Source organism: Rissa tridactyla, chromosome 6 (genome assembly GCF_028500815.1).
Source record: "Rissa tridactyla isolate bRisTri1 chromosome 6, bRisTri1.patW.cur.20221130, whole genome shotgun sequence".
Lineage (NCBI taxonomy): Eukaryota > Metazoa > Chordata > Aves > Charadriiformes > Laridae > Rissa > Rissa tridactyla.
The window spans coordinates 51,225,483-51,240,153 of record NC_071471.1 but is presented as its reverse complement, the minus strand read 5'-3'; the positions used below and the strand labels follow the sequence as shown (position 1 = coordinate 51,240,153).

The 14,671-nt window shown below is 40.2% G+C and overlaps 1 protein-coding gene across 6 annotated transcripts in view; it reads right to left on the bottom strand.

The window, feature by feature from the left end:
- Positions 1 to 14,671, bottom strand: part of GBF1 (golgi brefeldin A resistant guanine nucleotide exchange factor 1) — a 108,344-nt gene that overhangs the window by 46,442 nt on the left and 47,231 nt on the right. The gene's annotated exons all lie outside the window — the stretch shown is intronic.

Sequence of the window (14,671 nt, the reverse complement as noted above, 5' to 3'; positions counted from 1 at the left end):
AGTTGCATTTCTGCAACACTAGAAGTTTGCTTGGCAAAGACAGGAAAAACCCACAGGATAAACAAATTTAAAAACTCTTCTGTTTTGTTCTCAGAATATCTGTATAAGCCTCTCAAGTAAAGAAGAAAAAATGGGACTCTTCTCTACTTGCTGCTTTGGACAGCAAGTATCCTCTCTGAAGTTGCAATACAAGAAGGCAGATGCACTAAGCTGCTGAGCTGGAGGAAGAACAACTAATGAGATTCCTAAACTTTTCAAGATGATCAATGGAAGCTTTAGGAATGAAAAAGAAATACAGAAAAGAATAGCCAGAACTAAGGAACGTGACCTGCACCCACCCCACCCCCCAAAAGAACCACCAAAACCCAAACCAAACAAAAAAAACCAAAAAACACCCCAAAAAAACAACTACAGGAATCAACATATCGGGAACCCTGAGGAGGATTTAGGATAAAAAGCATTAAAAAGCAGGTGAAGGCGATCACAACACAGACAGGACCACAATACAGACAGTACACTGGCAAAGAAGAGTATATTAAAAGTAACTTGGATAAATCCTGAGACCAGAAATATTTAAGTACAAACACTTGGCTCAACTTGCTGAAACGTCTATTTTATTCCTAATAAAAGTTAACAGGTCTAATGGCTAATAGTGTCACAGGAACACTGGCATTTATGTTCTTGATGATCCAATATTGCACTTATCTGTTATATGAGCTTCTTTGAGGCAGGTGAGAAAAAAGCCTGTAATTCCTGAATCCTTAGACAAGTTGCTATTTTTCTATCTACCAACATAACCCAATTATTTTACTTTAAAAAAAAAAATTCCAAACCCTCCTGATTCTAAGATAAGTAAAATTCCATTCTATCATAGTTCCTGTTGAAAAGCCTTAAGTATCAAAGTAAAAATCCTATCAGGTATCAGAAAGCATTTTAACATAATCATGACAAATTATGGTGAGGAAGTAAAGGAGGAAGAATAATGCAGGGGTTTTTTTGTTTTTAATATTTAAGACCACAGAGAACAACATCAAAGTCTAATGGTTTTGCTGTTAACTAAAGCAAAACTGCAATTAAAAAAGGAACTTTGGGAATCATTATGCAGTCTCTTCCCTTTCAGTCACCAGTTCAAATCAGGCCAACACCACTAACTTGCGAGAGGTTAAAAGGAACGTGATGATTCAATCTTTTTGGCTTAAGAACAACTCCCCCAACTTGTCAGATAATATCCTGGTGTGACATTACAATTGTGTCACCTCAATAGCTCATGGAAATGCAGAGGATCATAAGACATGCTTTCATCAATGTTTATTTAAGTGTGCTTTATAGAGCACTCGTCTGGTTACAAGCACTTGGACAACGTTAAATATAGTAAGACTATTAGGGATCAACACTCAAACTCTTCTTCCCCAAAACTGATCCTTTCTATAGAACAGTCAACACCTAATCAATCCATCATAATCCTGTCAATTCCTCCAGCCTCCTTCAATCCAGCAAGCCCCAGGATGGAAAAGCTGCACCTTGATTAGTAAGAAAAACAGGACTTCAGCAGAAATACACAGCTGCACAAGTGGAATGAAATGATGAAGACAAACTTACTGGCAGAGGAATACACGGGATATCACAGCCTCCATTAATTCATTTTCAAGACAATAAACAGTTGTTATCTTTAGAAGGGTGGGAGGAAGTTTTGGGTTTTTTCCCTTTCAATTAAAGTTGTGAATCTTGATGTTTTTAAAGATTAGATTCCCCTGCAGTCCAACTGAAACTCCCAACTTACATGAAGATCCCAAAACAGCTTGTCATAATTATGATTTAACTTAGGCACATATTGTTGACTACACTGCAACTCTGGACACTTCCCTTTAATTCAGAGACTTCAGCTTTTATGGTAACACAGCGTTTTACATTAAGATCTCTGAAACTGACTGTGTACATTGCAAAAATGTTTCAGACTGGATAGTTGGTGCCGTGTTGATTATTACAATGAGCTCTTCTTACCAGCTGCATTTACAGGCATTGAGGACTCACAGGGGTCACCAGCTCCCTTTTCAAAGCAGAACTCAATCTCGGTAGCAGTGCTTGCTTCAACAGCAAGATGGGCAGCACAGAAAAACACTCATACTGTAGGTATTCTTGCGATACCCTGTCTTAAAGCAGATTACTCTCATTGGCTGAAATATCAGTTCAACAACTGAAAGTGGCACTAAAGCTACTTGGAAATTTTTAACCAAGTAAAAATTTGGCAAAACAGTTAGTAAGTCAAAGATCAATCCTTTTCATTTAACTCAATCCTGTTGAGCTCAGTGAAGTTAGTTCAGAAGCTCTCCCCCTGAAAGCTTTTCACAGCCTGGTGTACTGAACATGGCACTGTCCAAAACCAACCTGCCAGGCCTTTGAGATCAATTACTACACCTGCAAGGTGCACTCCGTGCTAGCTTTTACTGCCAGAGCTCAAGTTTAATCTAGGGTACAGAAGAGTAGGAACTGAATAACGCTCTTTTCACAATACTTTAGTAAGGTAGGACCATAGTCTTTAAAGGTAATTGTTCTGCCCAGCAAGCTAAAACTTCATGAGAGACGCTACACACAGCCTTGATCTCTCTCAGCACCTAACTGTAAAAGCAACGGTCTCCTGAAAATATCGAAGAACCTCCGAAAGGGCAGCAAAATCAATTATAACTTGAATAATTCCTTTGCCAAAACAAAAGCTGTATAAAGTAAATATTGAACATTTGGAAGTACATACTTGAACTTTTACAAAAGCTTTCCAAGAAAAGCAGCTCTGGTTTTTCAACTCTCTGGTTCTTGCTCTGCCAGATTCAAGTTCAGACATTACAAGTAAGGAATCCATAACCAGTGAGAGACTTGAGAATGGCTGAGAGATGTTTCTCCAAGCGCATTTCCTAGCAAGAGACATTTCTCAGTGTTTGAACTAGAAAACACAGGATGGTTCTCTGCTTAGGTAACTACCTTCAACTCTGGAGGGGAAAAAAAAAAATCCAAACGAAAAAACCCACCCCAAAACCCACCAACTCTGCAAGCATGACCTCAGCCTAGGGCATTACAAGAGAAAAAACTGATCAAGCGCCCACAAGGAGATCAAAATCTTCACTAGGGATTCCTACAAGTAGTCTTCCTTTTCAGTCTACTCAATGCTTGGGAAAATTATATTAAAACATGACATAGTCTTACATGAAGAGCTTGGGCTGCTTTGGGGACCACTTCCCATTCTTTTCACACAGGTTCCTTCAATAAAATTTCAGGGAAGTAAACAGAGACCAGCACCAGCACTACACCCAAAAATGCTCTGCTAGCCCAAAGCAGTGCATGGAGATTGAGAAGAAGGGAAAGAATATCTCAAGTAGCATATCAGAAAGCCAGCTCTTCAGGCTGGCAATTTTAATATGAGGACGGAATTCGTTTGAGACCACAATGCTTTCCTTCATTCCCCCTATGAATTATTTGCGCTTAGACACGCATGTCTATAAAGATATTTAAACAACTAATTCATGTTTAAGCACCTAACTCCCATTTCAGCAATCCCACCCAGCCGTTCTGGCACTTCAGCAAACAAGCTGCATCAGACCTCTGGCGTCCCCTTTCTCCTGAAGTACAGAAGCAGGTCCCCCTCGGAAGAGGTTTCTTATTGTTAGCACACTGTTGGCACATTCCTGATCTAAAACGCTCACATAAGCTGCTTTCTCTGGCAGTTCAACTCTTCACTCCTGAATGACTCTTATCAGGATCGGCTATGCGTTCCGAATCAGAGTAAATGAACGAGAAAAAATTGTTTATGACAAGTTATTTCAACATCATTTGTCCCCAGGACAGGCAACTGCAACCTAACCCACATGACCTGGACTCCTGTGATGCAGCAGCTGTTGGCCTGTGACGCCCAGCCTTCGGAAAGGCTGCCTCAGTTGTATCCCACGCACCTCTCCAATGCAGACAAGCTCAGACAAGAGCAATGCTTCAAGCATGTGCTGTTACGTTCCCTGCTTACGTACTGAACTGTAGAATGAACATTCTCTTTTCTTCTTAAGGTGAAGAAAAGACAAAGATAACACTGTAACAGAGCAGAAATCCAGCTCTTCAGGACTCCTGCCTGTGAGCTCAATGAGCTTATGGCACAGAAGACTGAGGTACCAGCAAGTGCTTCCTGGCTCACCCTCAAAAACACCTTCTGCAAACACTACCTTTCTGGCCTACGTGACTTTATACGCACTTTATTCTCAGTTCACCCATCAAACACCAAAACAGTTTGTCTTTTCACCCAAGGGTGATAAGTCCCTGCAGCCTCTCAGCAAGTTAGACAGAAGAAAAGTTCCAAGGAAAAAGGACAAAGTTGTACTTGCTTTTTAAAACCACCTAGAAGTACTGAGTAACAATACTCTTCAGATTTTCAAAAAAAATTCTTAAGTCTTAACTGCTGGAATAAGTACTGGTCTAATCTCATCCAGATCAAAACGCAGGATCACAGAGAAAGGCGAAATCCCTTTGAGTTAGTCCTGTGATTATCTGTTGGTTAATTTAGAGATTAACAAATCCAGCAAGTGGAACTACAGAAACTTGTTCCTCTAAAAGTTTGCAGAGCTTCAATTTGTTGCACATAGAGCCAGTTATCTAACAGCCACAGAACCCTACATGCATACCTACATATTGGCAAAACTACAATTTCAGCAGCTCTACAGCTGATGAGCGGAGGCGGCGCATGCTTCACCGCTCCAAAACCAAGTTCTCCAGACTGACTGGAACACATGTCACCGTACACCTGCAATGAAAGACATGCCCTGACTTCTTCTAGCTAGGAAGCCTAGTCCAACATTTAACTCCAGTTCGCTTATGGCCAATGAATATAGGATAACAAGCGTACAAAAGCTAAGCTAGATGATGCGCATTCATTTGTTCCTGAACGTATGTTCCCCTCTACACCGTCCTGGCAAAGTCAGGGCTTCAAGTGAAAAGAATCCTCTGCCACCTCTACCCTGAAGGGTGTTCTGTTGTTTTGATCTTGTTTTTCTTGCAAGGTCTAGACCAGCCCTTGCAACATGGTGCGATGTGTAGCACGTTTCTAGAGATTTTCTTATCTGAAATGACAACAGATTGCTACTCAGTCTGACCTTGCAGCTAAATGTGATCAGCTAAATCTCTAGTCTTACTTCCTGAAAATGATGGCAACTTCCACTAAACTTGATAAATAAAAGGTCATTAAAAAGAGTAGCCACCTAACATTCCCCACAGGTTCCCCAAAATATCATTGTCTTCTCCCAATCTAAGCTCTTAATAGATGAGGAGAACTGGATTCTGACAGCTAGGGAAAAGGTGAGGAGCCAGGAGCCTATATCCCAGCTTCCAGAACGCATAAATACTGCAAGCTATTTTAAAAGGCTGCTGGGATTGCACAACACAGCATACAGCTCACCGTGGGGATGTGTGGAAGGAAGCTTTGTGCTTCTCTGAAATCAACACTTCACTATGCTAAGTGTTACCAAAAGCTTTACATATGATAGAAGTAAACGGAGGCCCAAAATTAAGGATATTCAAGCCAGTGAAGGAGAAGTGAGAATTAGCTGCTATCCTTTTCAGCGTGCCTGTAAAATATACTCTTCAAAGCTAATTCCCTGTGAATTAAAATGGTCATTCAGGGGCCCAGGCCCACCATATCAAGAGGGAAACGGTGCCATTCACAGCCACACATGAATGCAAGGCTAGAATTACAAATGCAGTTTGACAGGGGGAACACAGAGCTGTCAAGCCTGTTCTGTTTGCCTAATTTCATTACAATGGCACAAACGCTTTCATTTGTCACACTCCAGCTTCATGTGTTTATCTCCCTTTCATTAAACATGACTTTTAACAAATGATTGTTCCGTAGTGCCAAGATCTCAAGCGCCCCTCAGAATTGAGATTTTTATTTTGGGGAAGGATGACAGAATGCATACTGAGCATTTGACTCTTGATATTCTCTGGTCAGGGCGGCATAAACTCAACTGAAATATTGTCTCCTATAGGAATTATTTACATCTACCAGCAAAGCAGGAGCACGGACAGTCCCACCAGTGTTAGCCATTAGTTATCTGGGATTTCACCTGATGCCGTGCTTAAAATTCAGCTGTTCTGACTGCCCATCAAAAATCCCTGGGCATTTTTTCATAAGCAGGTACCTGCCAGAAAATCTGTAGCCAAAATTACAGTGAAAACTCCAGCTGTGTCTCCACTGTTATTCCAAGCGCTTTTCACCCAGTTGTAGTATTCTGTTCCAGAGAGAGTGATATTATGAGAAGTAGAAGGTACTCACTTCATTCACAAGGAAAAAAAAATGCCATCAACAGGAAGCATGGAGCTACACAAAGTGCAAGCTTTCATTTTTCTGTCTAGATGGACTTAAAATACAGACACAACTACTCACTTCTCCTTGAACTTTTAATGCCAGTCATACAGATTGATGAGTGCAGAAAAAAATTAAGTTGTTGGGATAGCAGTTTATTTCAAAAGTTAAAGTTGTTTAATTCTGCCCTTATTTCTTAGCACTGAGGAGACCGCAAAATTGGGAATAATTGCATCTTGACAAACTTTTTTCTGCGCTATGGTTGACACCTATTAGTTAGAGTTTATATTCAAAAGGCTCTGTTTCAAAACAAGAATAGTTCTTAAAGGGAACTGAGGGGTAATTTGGCATAGCAAGGTTGAAGGTCACTAGGAGAAGACCTTGCTATTTCCTCCCACCCTGTGACCTGAATACCTCTGAAGGGACCATGACTATTCTGATGAAAGGCAACAAATCAATTAACTCTAGATAGTAAAAACCTGTTGTTTCCAAATTGGTCTCCCATAAGTGTGTTTATTGCCAGTGTGAACAGTAATACCCAACTACCTTTAAGTATAATTTCAGTGCTAATCCATCCTTGTTTTCTAGAAACATGTCACACTAGAAGATGAGCACTAGAGCAAACACCTGATTATGCTAGCACATTCCAGAGGAAGATTAGATCAAGACCCATGGTCTGAAAAGCCACATACACAAATTCAGAATTACTTAAATAAATTCTGATCTGTTACAGTGAGGCTGATTGCTCTCAGGGAAAGGAGATGGGGCAATACAGCTGACCTGAGCCTCTGATAGTTTCTGAAATACACAACTAGTTTTGTTGCTTTTTCAGACAGATGCAAGCTCTAAATTGTTAGTGCCAATTGTAATGGCACTTAATCCTACTCCAGAAAACTGAACTGCTCAATAGCTCTACAAAAACTGATTTGAGATCCTATCCCTTTCTGAAGGTTTGCTTCTTTTTTTTTTTTCCCCCCATGGGTGGAAGTTTCTTAAGACAAAGCTCTGAGCAACTTCCAGGGAAGAGAAATCAACCTTGCCATAAACCTACAAGGAAAAACTCCTTCAGTAAGCTAAATCACAATGAGTTTCAGAGGTAACTGTAAGTTTAACATCTATTTTTTAAAAACAAAACAACATAACCAAAAAACAAACATAAAAAAAACCCCAAACATCCCATAACAATGAGGTGAGTGAAATGCAGGTAAACGTCACCTTTTGCCTCTGTTTAGATGCAGCTGAAATTGTTTTGAAAGATTTCTTACAGAAAATCACCACACACATGACAACAGCCAGTTCTTGTGATGAACCTGCACCATCTCTGAACTTCAGAACCCAGGGGGCACTCCTCTGATCCAATGACATTCTACTCTAAATGAAATTACTAAACCAAACTAAACTGAAGCAAAAAGCAGTCATCCCATGACAAATTCATCTGTCCTTGACCAAACGCTGATAGTTATTGATCTTGCTGCTGTTGTGAATTAGGGCCAGGTTTCCCAAGGTTCCCTCCTAATACGAGAAAGAGAGCATGGCCACTCTAACAAGGCCGACTAGGCTAAATGAAACCTATGGGGAATTGCATTGCACACTGCCAAGTCCAGCGGATGGACTGATCCGTCCATCTTACTGACAGCACAAGTTTGATGTATGTCAAGTTTAAGCACTCTTTTTCCTCTCTAAAAGAAATTGGCACATGTCGAAGGAAGAGCAATTAGGTTGTGACACTCTACAGAACTCTATTCAGTCACTGGACTTGCTTCACTATGATATTTTATATGTCTTGCACAGTACCAGACCCAAACTAAGCAGGCAATTTAAAAGCCCAGGAGAAATTAAAACTTCTTCCCTGGTATTTTAAAGCACAGTAATTTTCCACAGCTTTGTGTGTCTACCACGCTATGAACAGCGCTCTCATTGCAAATTCACCATGTTGTGAAAATGAAAGCTTCACTATTTCTAAGAGGCTGGAGAAAAAGATTACAGTTTTATCATCAATTAGCTGTCTGGATGTTACCCTGTTCTGTTTACCCCTTCCTCAAGGGAAGCCCATGACTGCCAAGGGGAAAAATTAAAAGGAAATTGAAGAACAACAAATCCCAAACAAGCCAAGACATTTCTTGTGTTGCCAGAGAATCTAAAAAGCATCAGTGGAACAGACAAAATCCAAAGAATGAAATGAAGAAAAGCCTCCTGGCCCAAGAGGAAAGAGAATCTTTTAATGACAAAAATCTCTCAAAAGATTAATGTACCTTGCTGTTATGATTTACACAAATTCTTCTATCCAACAGGAACAAATCTAGGAGACGTTGTGCTTCGCCATGCTATTACCAGAAAGTAAAATTCACAAGTGCTAATGGCAAAACACAATTGCCCAGAGCTAAAGAACCAACACACTAAGTTATCACAGATGCAAAATGGGAGCCTCAGGGAGAGCTGGGTGTCAAACATCGTGGGAATATTGCTTTCAAACCTATAGGAGTGGAAAAAGAACAGAAGCAAAAGGGAGAAAGCACTGGCCTGGTGGCAATCAATCCAACCATTGCCTTAAGACATTGCAACAATAAAAACATTAAGCAACTGTTTTTTCCCCCCCACAGCAATAATTGAAGGGATCAGTTATCCGCATACGTACACACAAGCAGAAATTCAGACCGCCTCCATTAAAAGGCAGCTCAATTCCTAAAATGATGGAAACAAGAGAATATTATGTTCTTGAGAATAAACTGGGGAAATAAATTAATTCCTGCATATTGCCATGGGCTAGAGTGATCTACTGATATAAGGTGCTGATGGTACATGAAGGGAAGCAGAAACCCAAGATTTAACACTCATTTACAGTTTTTGCAACTGAAGAGATCTGTGAATGCAATTCAACTTCAGTAACCACCAAGTAGGATGTATGTGAAGATGGGCATCAATATTACATCAGTCACCCACTCCATTAAATACTTTTTTTTTCCATGTGTCCTGGAATGTCATGCATCAGTTGTAAAACAATCAAATGCCTGTGAAGAATCAAAATGACCTAGAAATCTCTGTGAAGAAATGAAGGATACCACACATTCATAAAAAGTTAGTTGCCCTTATTGCAGCGTGGACAGAGTAATATACAAACAGTTACTTTCCCTACTAGTTGGGAGCCTAAGCTTTATACTTCACCATATCTGATTATGAAGATAGTGATTCAGTCTCCATTAACAAACCCCATTAATTACTAGGGTCAAAGCACCATTGCAAAGGAAAGAGCAAAGTTTATTAACAGATGAGAGGCGGAAAAGTATTTTTTGATTCCTACTCTGCCTGCTTCTCCAGACTGAGAGAATCTGTATACTTGGTTAAAAGGGAATTATATTCCTTCATCAGAAAAAAGGTACAGGTAGTTTGGAATGTTTCTTCTTCTAAGCAGGAAGACTTTGGTACCATTTGGGATTCCCCCTGAACTAGCTGCCCAGCAAGAGACGATCCTTGTTGGCAACATTCATAATTAGCATTCTTAAACCAAAGCTAGGATTGTTTTAGTCAAGAAAACTTGCCAAGAACACTTTTTTCTTACAGCCTATACAGTTAAATACTATTGATTTTGTTCCACTTGCACTGTCTGAAGAAGCTGATGTGACAGAAATTAAAGAATTTTAGGATTTTCAGATTTCACATTGTGTTCTTCCCAGTTCTATAAACTTATCCAGGATTTTGACGCAATTTCCATCAGGAGGTCTAAACAATGCTGCAAATCCTACGTACACTACTATTTTAGAATGCACACAAGTACAGGTGGCCTATGAATGCAACTATTTCCATGAGGCAACATGACACTCTGAAGCACCGGACTGTCAAAGCTCCCTCTGCAACACCTTTGGCCAATGATCACTTGGAATCCAGGACAAATTTTTTCTGCTCACATCCTTAACATTCTCAATTTAGACAAAGTTTTTCAGGGCAGAAACAGACCGTGTGTATACTGACAGCTCATATCTCTCCTGGGAAGACTGCAAACACCACATAAATATTCAAGTACAGTATGGCTTGCCATGGTACTGCTCCCTGTTGCATCAGCTTCTCTGAAGGGGTCATTTAAGATATGACACATAACCAGTATCCCGAGCAGCAGGCTTGTATAAGGAGTACAAGTGACTCCTTGGTACACAGGGCACTAGCACTATACCTTAGAATGAGAATACTGCTTACAGTCGCTAAGAAAGTGCCACATAGATCTATTTTAGTCTGTTGCTAATGTTTTTGATCTGGTACATGTCCATGACAGAAAAAAACACTAGAGAGCTTCCGAAGCTCAGATGAGTGATCCCGTCCTAACTTTATGAAGGCCATGACTGACTGCATGCTGTCCAGCAAGAGTGGTCTAAAAGCGACAGCACAGCACAAAACTTCAACTCACACAGATAAACAGGGCTGTTTGTTCAAGCCAGCCCCCAGTTCACACACTTACATAGGCTTCTTCAGTCCCTCTCTCCTTCCCTTAGGGCACTACGCAGCCCAGCTCTCCAACTGAAATACACAACACACACTGAACAGGTCAGTGGACACAACTCTGCTTTAACCTCTCACGCCTAGCCTTTCTACTGCCGTGACCTCTGGGGTGGAACCATTATACTTCAACAGTGTTTGTTCCCAAGACTTGGTGAAAAGGCAAAGACAGAAGAATTTCCTTTTGATTTTCAAGAATTTGCTCTGACAGGACATAAGCACATATGCAAATAAAGTGAGCATCAGACAGTAGCAAGGTCCTTGATCACAGATAGATAAATCAGTCTGTTCTCAGCCTCTGCCACTTGTTTCCCCTTCATGCTCTTGGGCAAGTCACTTCATCTCTGCTTCAATTCCTGAAAATTCAATTTAAAGGGGACACATTTGGCTTTTTAAAGTGCCATGCCATTAGATTACCTGGAAATAATCTCAAAAACGCAGCTTACAGTAAAAGCAATCAAATAAAGGCTTCCTGCCCTAGCATCCCATGTTTCCCCAAAACCAAAAGTTAACTAAGACTCTTGGTGAAGGAAGCTCTTTTTCAAGTTCACATTTAAGTTAGGGAAATATGACAAGCACTGTGTAACACAAACTAAGATCAAAATAATCTTTATAATCTATCACATAGAAAACCAGCAGTTCAGTTTGTGAAGTATCAAGGAAATTAACAGGGACATAGTGGAGTCACAGCTAGAAACAACTAGGCAATGCTTGGCCACTCACTTCTGGGGTGTCAGTGTTAAGAAACTTTATAAAAATAAAAAAAAAAAAAGCAACCTCACTTTCAGATGAGCTAATGAATGAGGGGAAGAATACATACATCATTTTCTAAAAAAGCAGCAGTTAAACAGCTAGTAAATTCTCACAGCCTTGTCAGAATAAAACCACTTGATGCAGTTTGTTCAGCTTAGAGGCAGTGCTTAAAACCAGAAAGTGATTCTAGGTAACGGACTTCGAGGGCCTTTCCAAAAACTTGGGATGAAATCCCAAAGCTCTGGGAGAGCAAGGCGAGCACCTGTTTTCCTGAACAGTCAATTTTTTTATGCTGCATACTTTACACAGAAGCTGCATTATTCTGGAGAAGCTGCATTCCAGCCAAAAGTGCACAGTTAATGTTTTTTGCAGCCCCCAGCCTCCAGTGATGGATGACCATTTTATAATGAAATACTTTATGCTCAATCAACTTACAAATAACGGATGTTTTATCACACTGAATTAAAAAGAATGTTTTTAACAAAAAAAAAAAAAAGAAAAAAGAAGCAACAGACAAGAGGATCAGTGATGAGCAGACGCAAAAGTTATTCCTGTTAAGCGTGGTTAAAAAAAAAACCAAAAAACTGATGTTTCACTTTAACTCTTTCACTGCTCTCCAATAACAAGAGGAAATGATGCAGGAGCTACTATTTGCTCTGAAACACCTACACATAAGTCCTGGTCCAGACTATTGAGACATGAGAATATAAGGCTTCTATGAAGAAAGGGTTTGGTCTGTAATGTCTCAATTAGGTTTCCAAAAAGCTAAGGCTAATAACTAAGCACTGTCTGAAGATAAACCTTTCAAAATACTTTAATCTCTCATGCCCATTCAGCATTACAAAAATCATTCCTCAGACGCCCCTTAATCAGCAGTGGGGTTTTCTCCTCCTAACACTGCTTCCACCTGTCAATGCTGAGTGATAAACCAGAGAAATAAATGCCCTGCACTCAAAGACTCATGCGATTTCCAGATCAAGGTTTGGAACCAAACATCCAAATTCAACTGATAATCTTATTCAAGACTCAGTGCTTGCTGTTACACCACAACTGTTCCTGTTGTTACACGCTACAGGTCAAGAAAGCCCAGAGCTTACAGGGCCATATTTGAATCAACACTAGCCCTTGAAAAAGCCCACAGCAGCAGCACTGATTGTGCCTTTTCTTCCAAACAGCACATGAAAAAGTGTCTAATCTAGCCCAAACATGCCGGAATGTCTCTTCATTCTCGTATTACCTTATGCTTTTAGTGAAAGTCTCTTCTAATAGGAATAAAGCAGTGGAAGAATGCAGAAGAATATGAGATGCAGTGGACACAAGCTGCAACAAGCGAAATGCCAATTAGATATTGTGAAAGACATTTTCTAAAGAAGGGTGGTCAAACACCAGAACAGTTTGCCCAGAGAAGTTGTGGGAGCTCCATCCCTGGAGATATATGGAATTTGGCTGGCTGTAACCCTGAACACAATCTCACTTCCAAGCTGGTCCTGCTTTCAGCAGGGGATTGAAGCATATGACCTCCAGAGGTCTCTTCCTACCTAAATTATTCCAATTCTGACTTCTGCTTACCAGAAACAAAGAAATCCTCTGACATTGTACATTATGAATGTAGCCACTCTAACATTCACCAAGTGAAGAGTTTCCCTTCCCAGATCTTCTACAGGTTAGTAGCAGCAACAGTTAAGCAGGAGCTCATTCCAGAATTATCCCTAGAAAACATTCATGATTTTCTAAATCACTCTTCTAAACAGAAACTGCAGACTGAGGCTGTGACTGAACAAAAAAAAAAAAAAAACAAAAACCAAAAAAAAACCCAAAAAAAACCCCAACCAAACCAAACCAAAAACCCCCACAGTTTACCAAATTTGGGGAAAGCTAGCAGAAATACAGCATGCTGCTCCTGTCTTCCCTTAAAAAGATCTGTAATTTGCTGCAGATATTAAGGTCATCAAACAAACAGCACCTTGGTCCTGAGTCACAACTTCATCTCTAGAACAATTCCCCCAGTCACACTGCAACCACTTCAAGCTCCACTAAGTTCAGAATTAATTTATGGAGTCTTCACAATACTGTTTGAAGCACTGCAAATATTAATCAGTCCAAGATTTTAGTCACAAAATCAATTCTCCTCCCCTCCCCATTCCTCAGCTGAAGGCTGGCACTCAATGAATCAGAGCAAAGGGAGAATAGAGTTTCCAGCACCTGCTTCAACTTTTAAGTTTCCAATTGAAAGTGCTGTGATCTGGCAGCAGGCACTCTGAAGATGTCATTTTCCTGCTCTGTGAAGGACTGAATCACAGTACAAAAAGAATCCAAATAGAGAAATGAGTGAAAAGAGCCGCAGCAGGCAAAGGAAGCCACAACATAATTTAATATGGTCAAAGGGAAAGAGCAGCTGAAGACAGTGTGCAAGAAAGTACCACGTCCCCCCTACAACTGAGTATCTTGCTGACCCTCTGCCTCACGATGATTACTACGGGCAGTGCTAAGCATGCATTATTTTCCACATTGGTGACAATGCTCTTTCAAAGAATGGTGTAAAATATGACTCACTGTTGTATGATTTGGAATCACTTTGTTACTAGACATTATAAACTCGGGTTGTTTACCACAGTAACATTAGGATTTTAAATCTAGAAACAAAAAAATACATTCCCTCTGACAGGAAAGTCAGCAGGTTCGTTTTATATCAGCACACTGATGGGAAGCTTCCTTCTTTTACGTAAGGATGCTCTGATAACTCAAAAATACAATTCAAGACATGCTTTTCTTGTGCAGAAATAAAGTCAAACACATTTAATCCTCATTATAATAGGTCTCTTAACAAGTGACTGCAAAACCAAAACAAGAATATGCCTACAAAAAATCCCTTCCACAAAAGAGGAAAAGAAGGCCTCACTCTTAGCACAACAGTCTGCTTCAAAAAACAAACAAACAAACCAACCAACCACCTTTGCAACAGTATGGCAGCGCTCACAGTAGGTTAAGCTGCACCTACAGACTAGCGGCAGCAGTTTAACTTCAGTTTAGACTTGTCACTGGTGTAGGGAAAAAAATGGAGGGGTGCAGGGATTGTATAACAAGTGTACAAAAATACAAGTG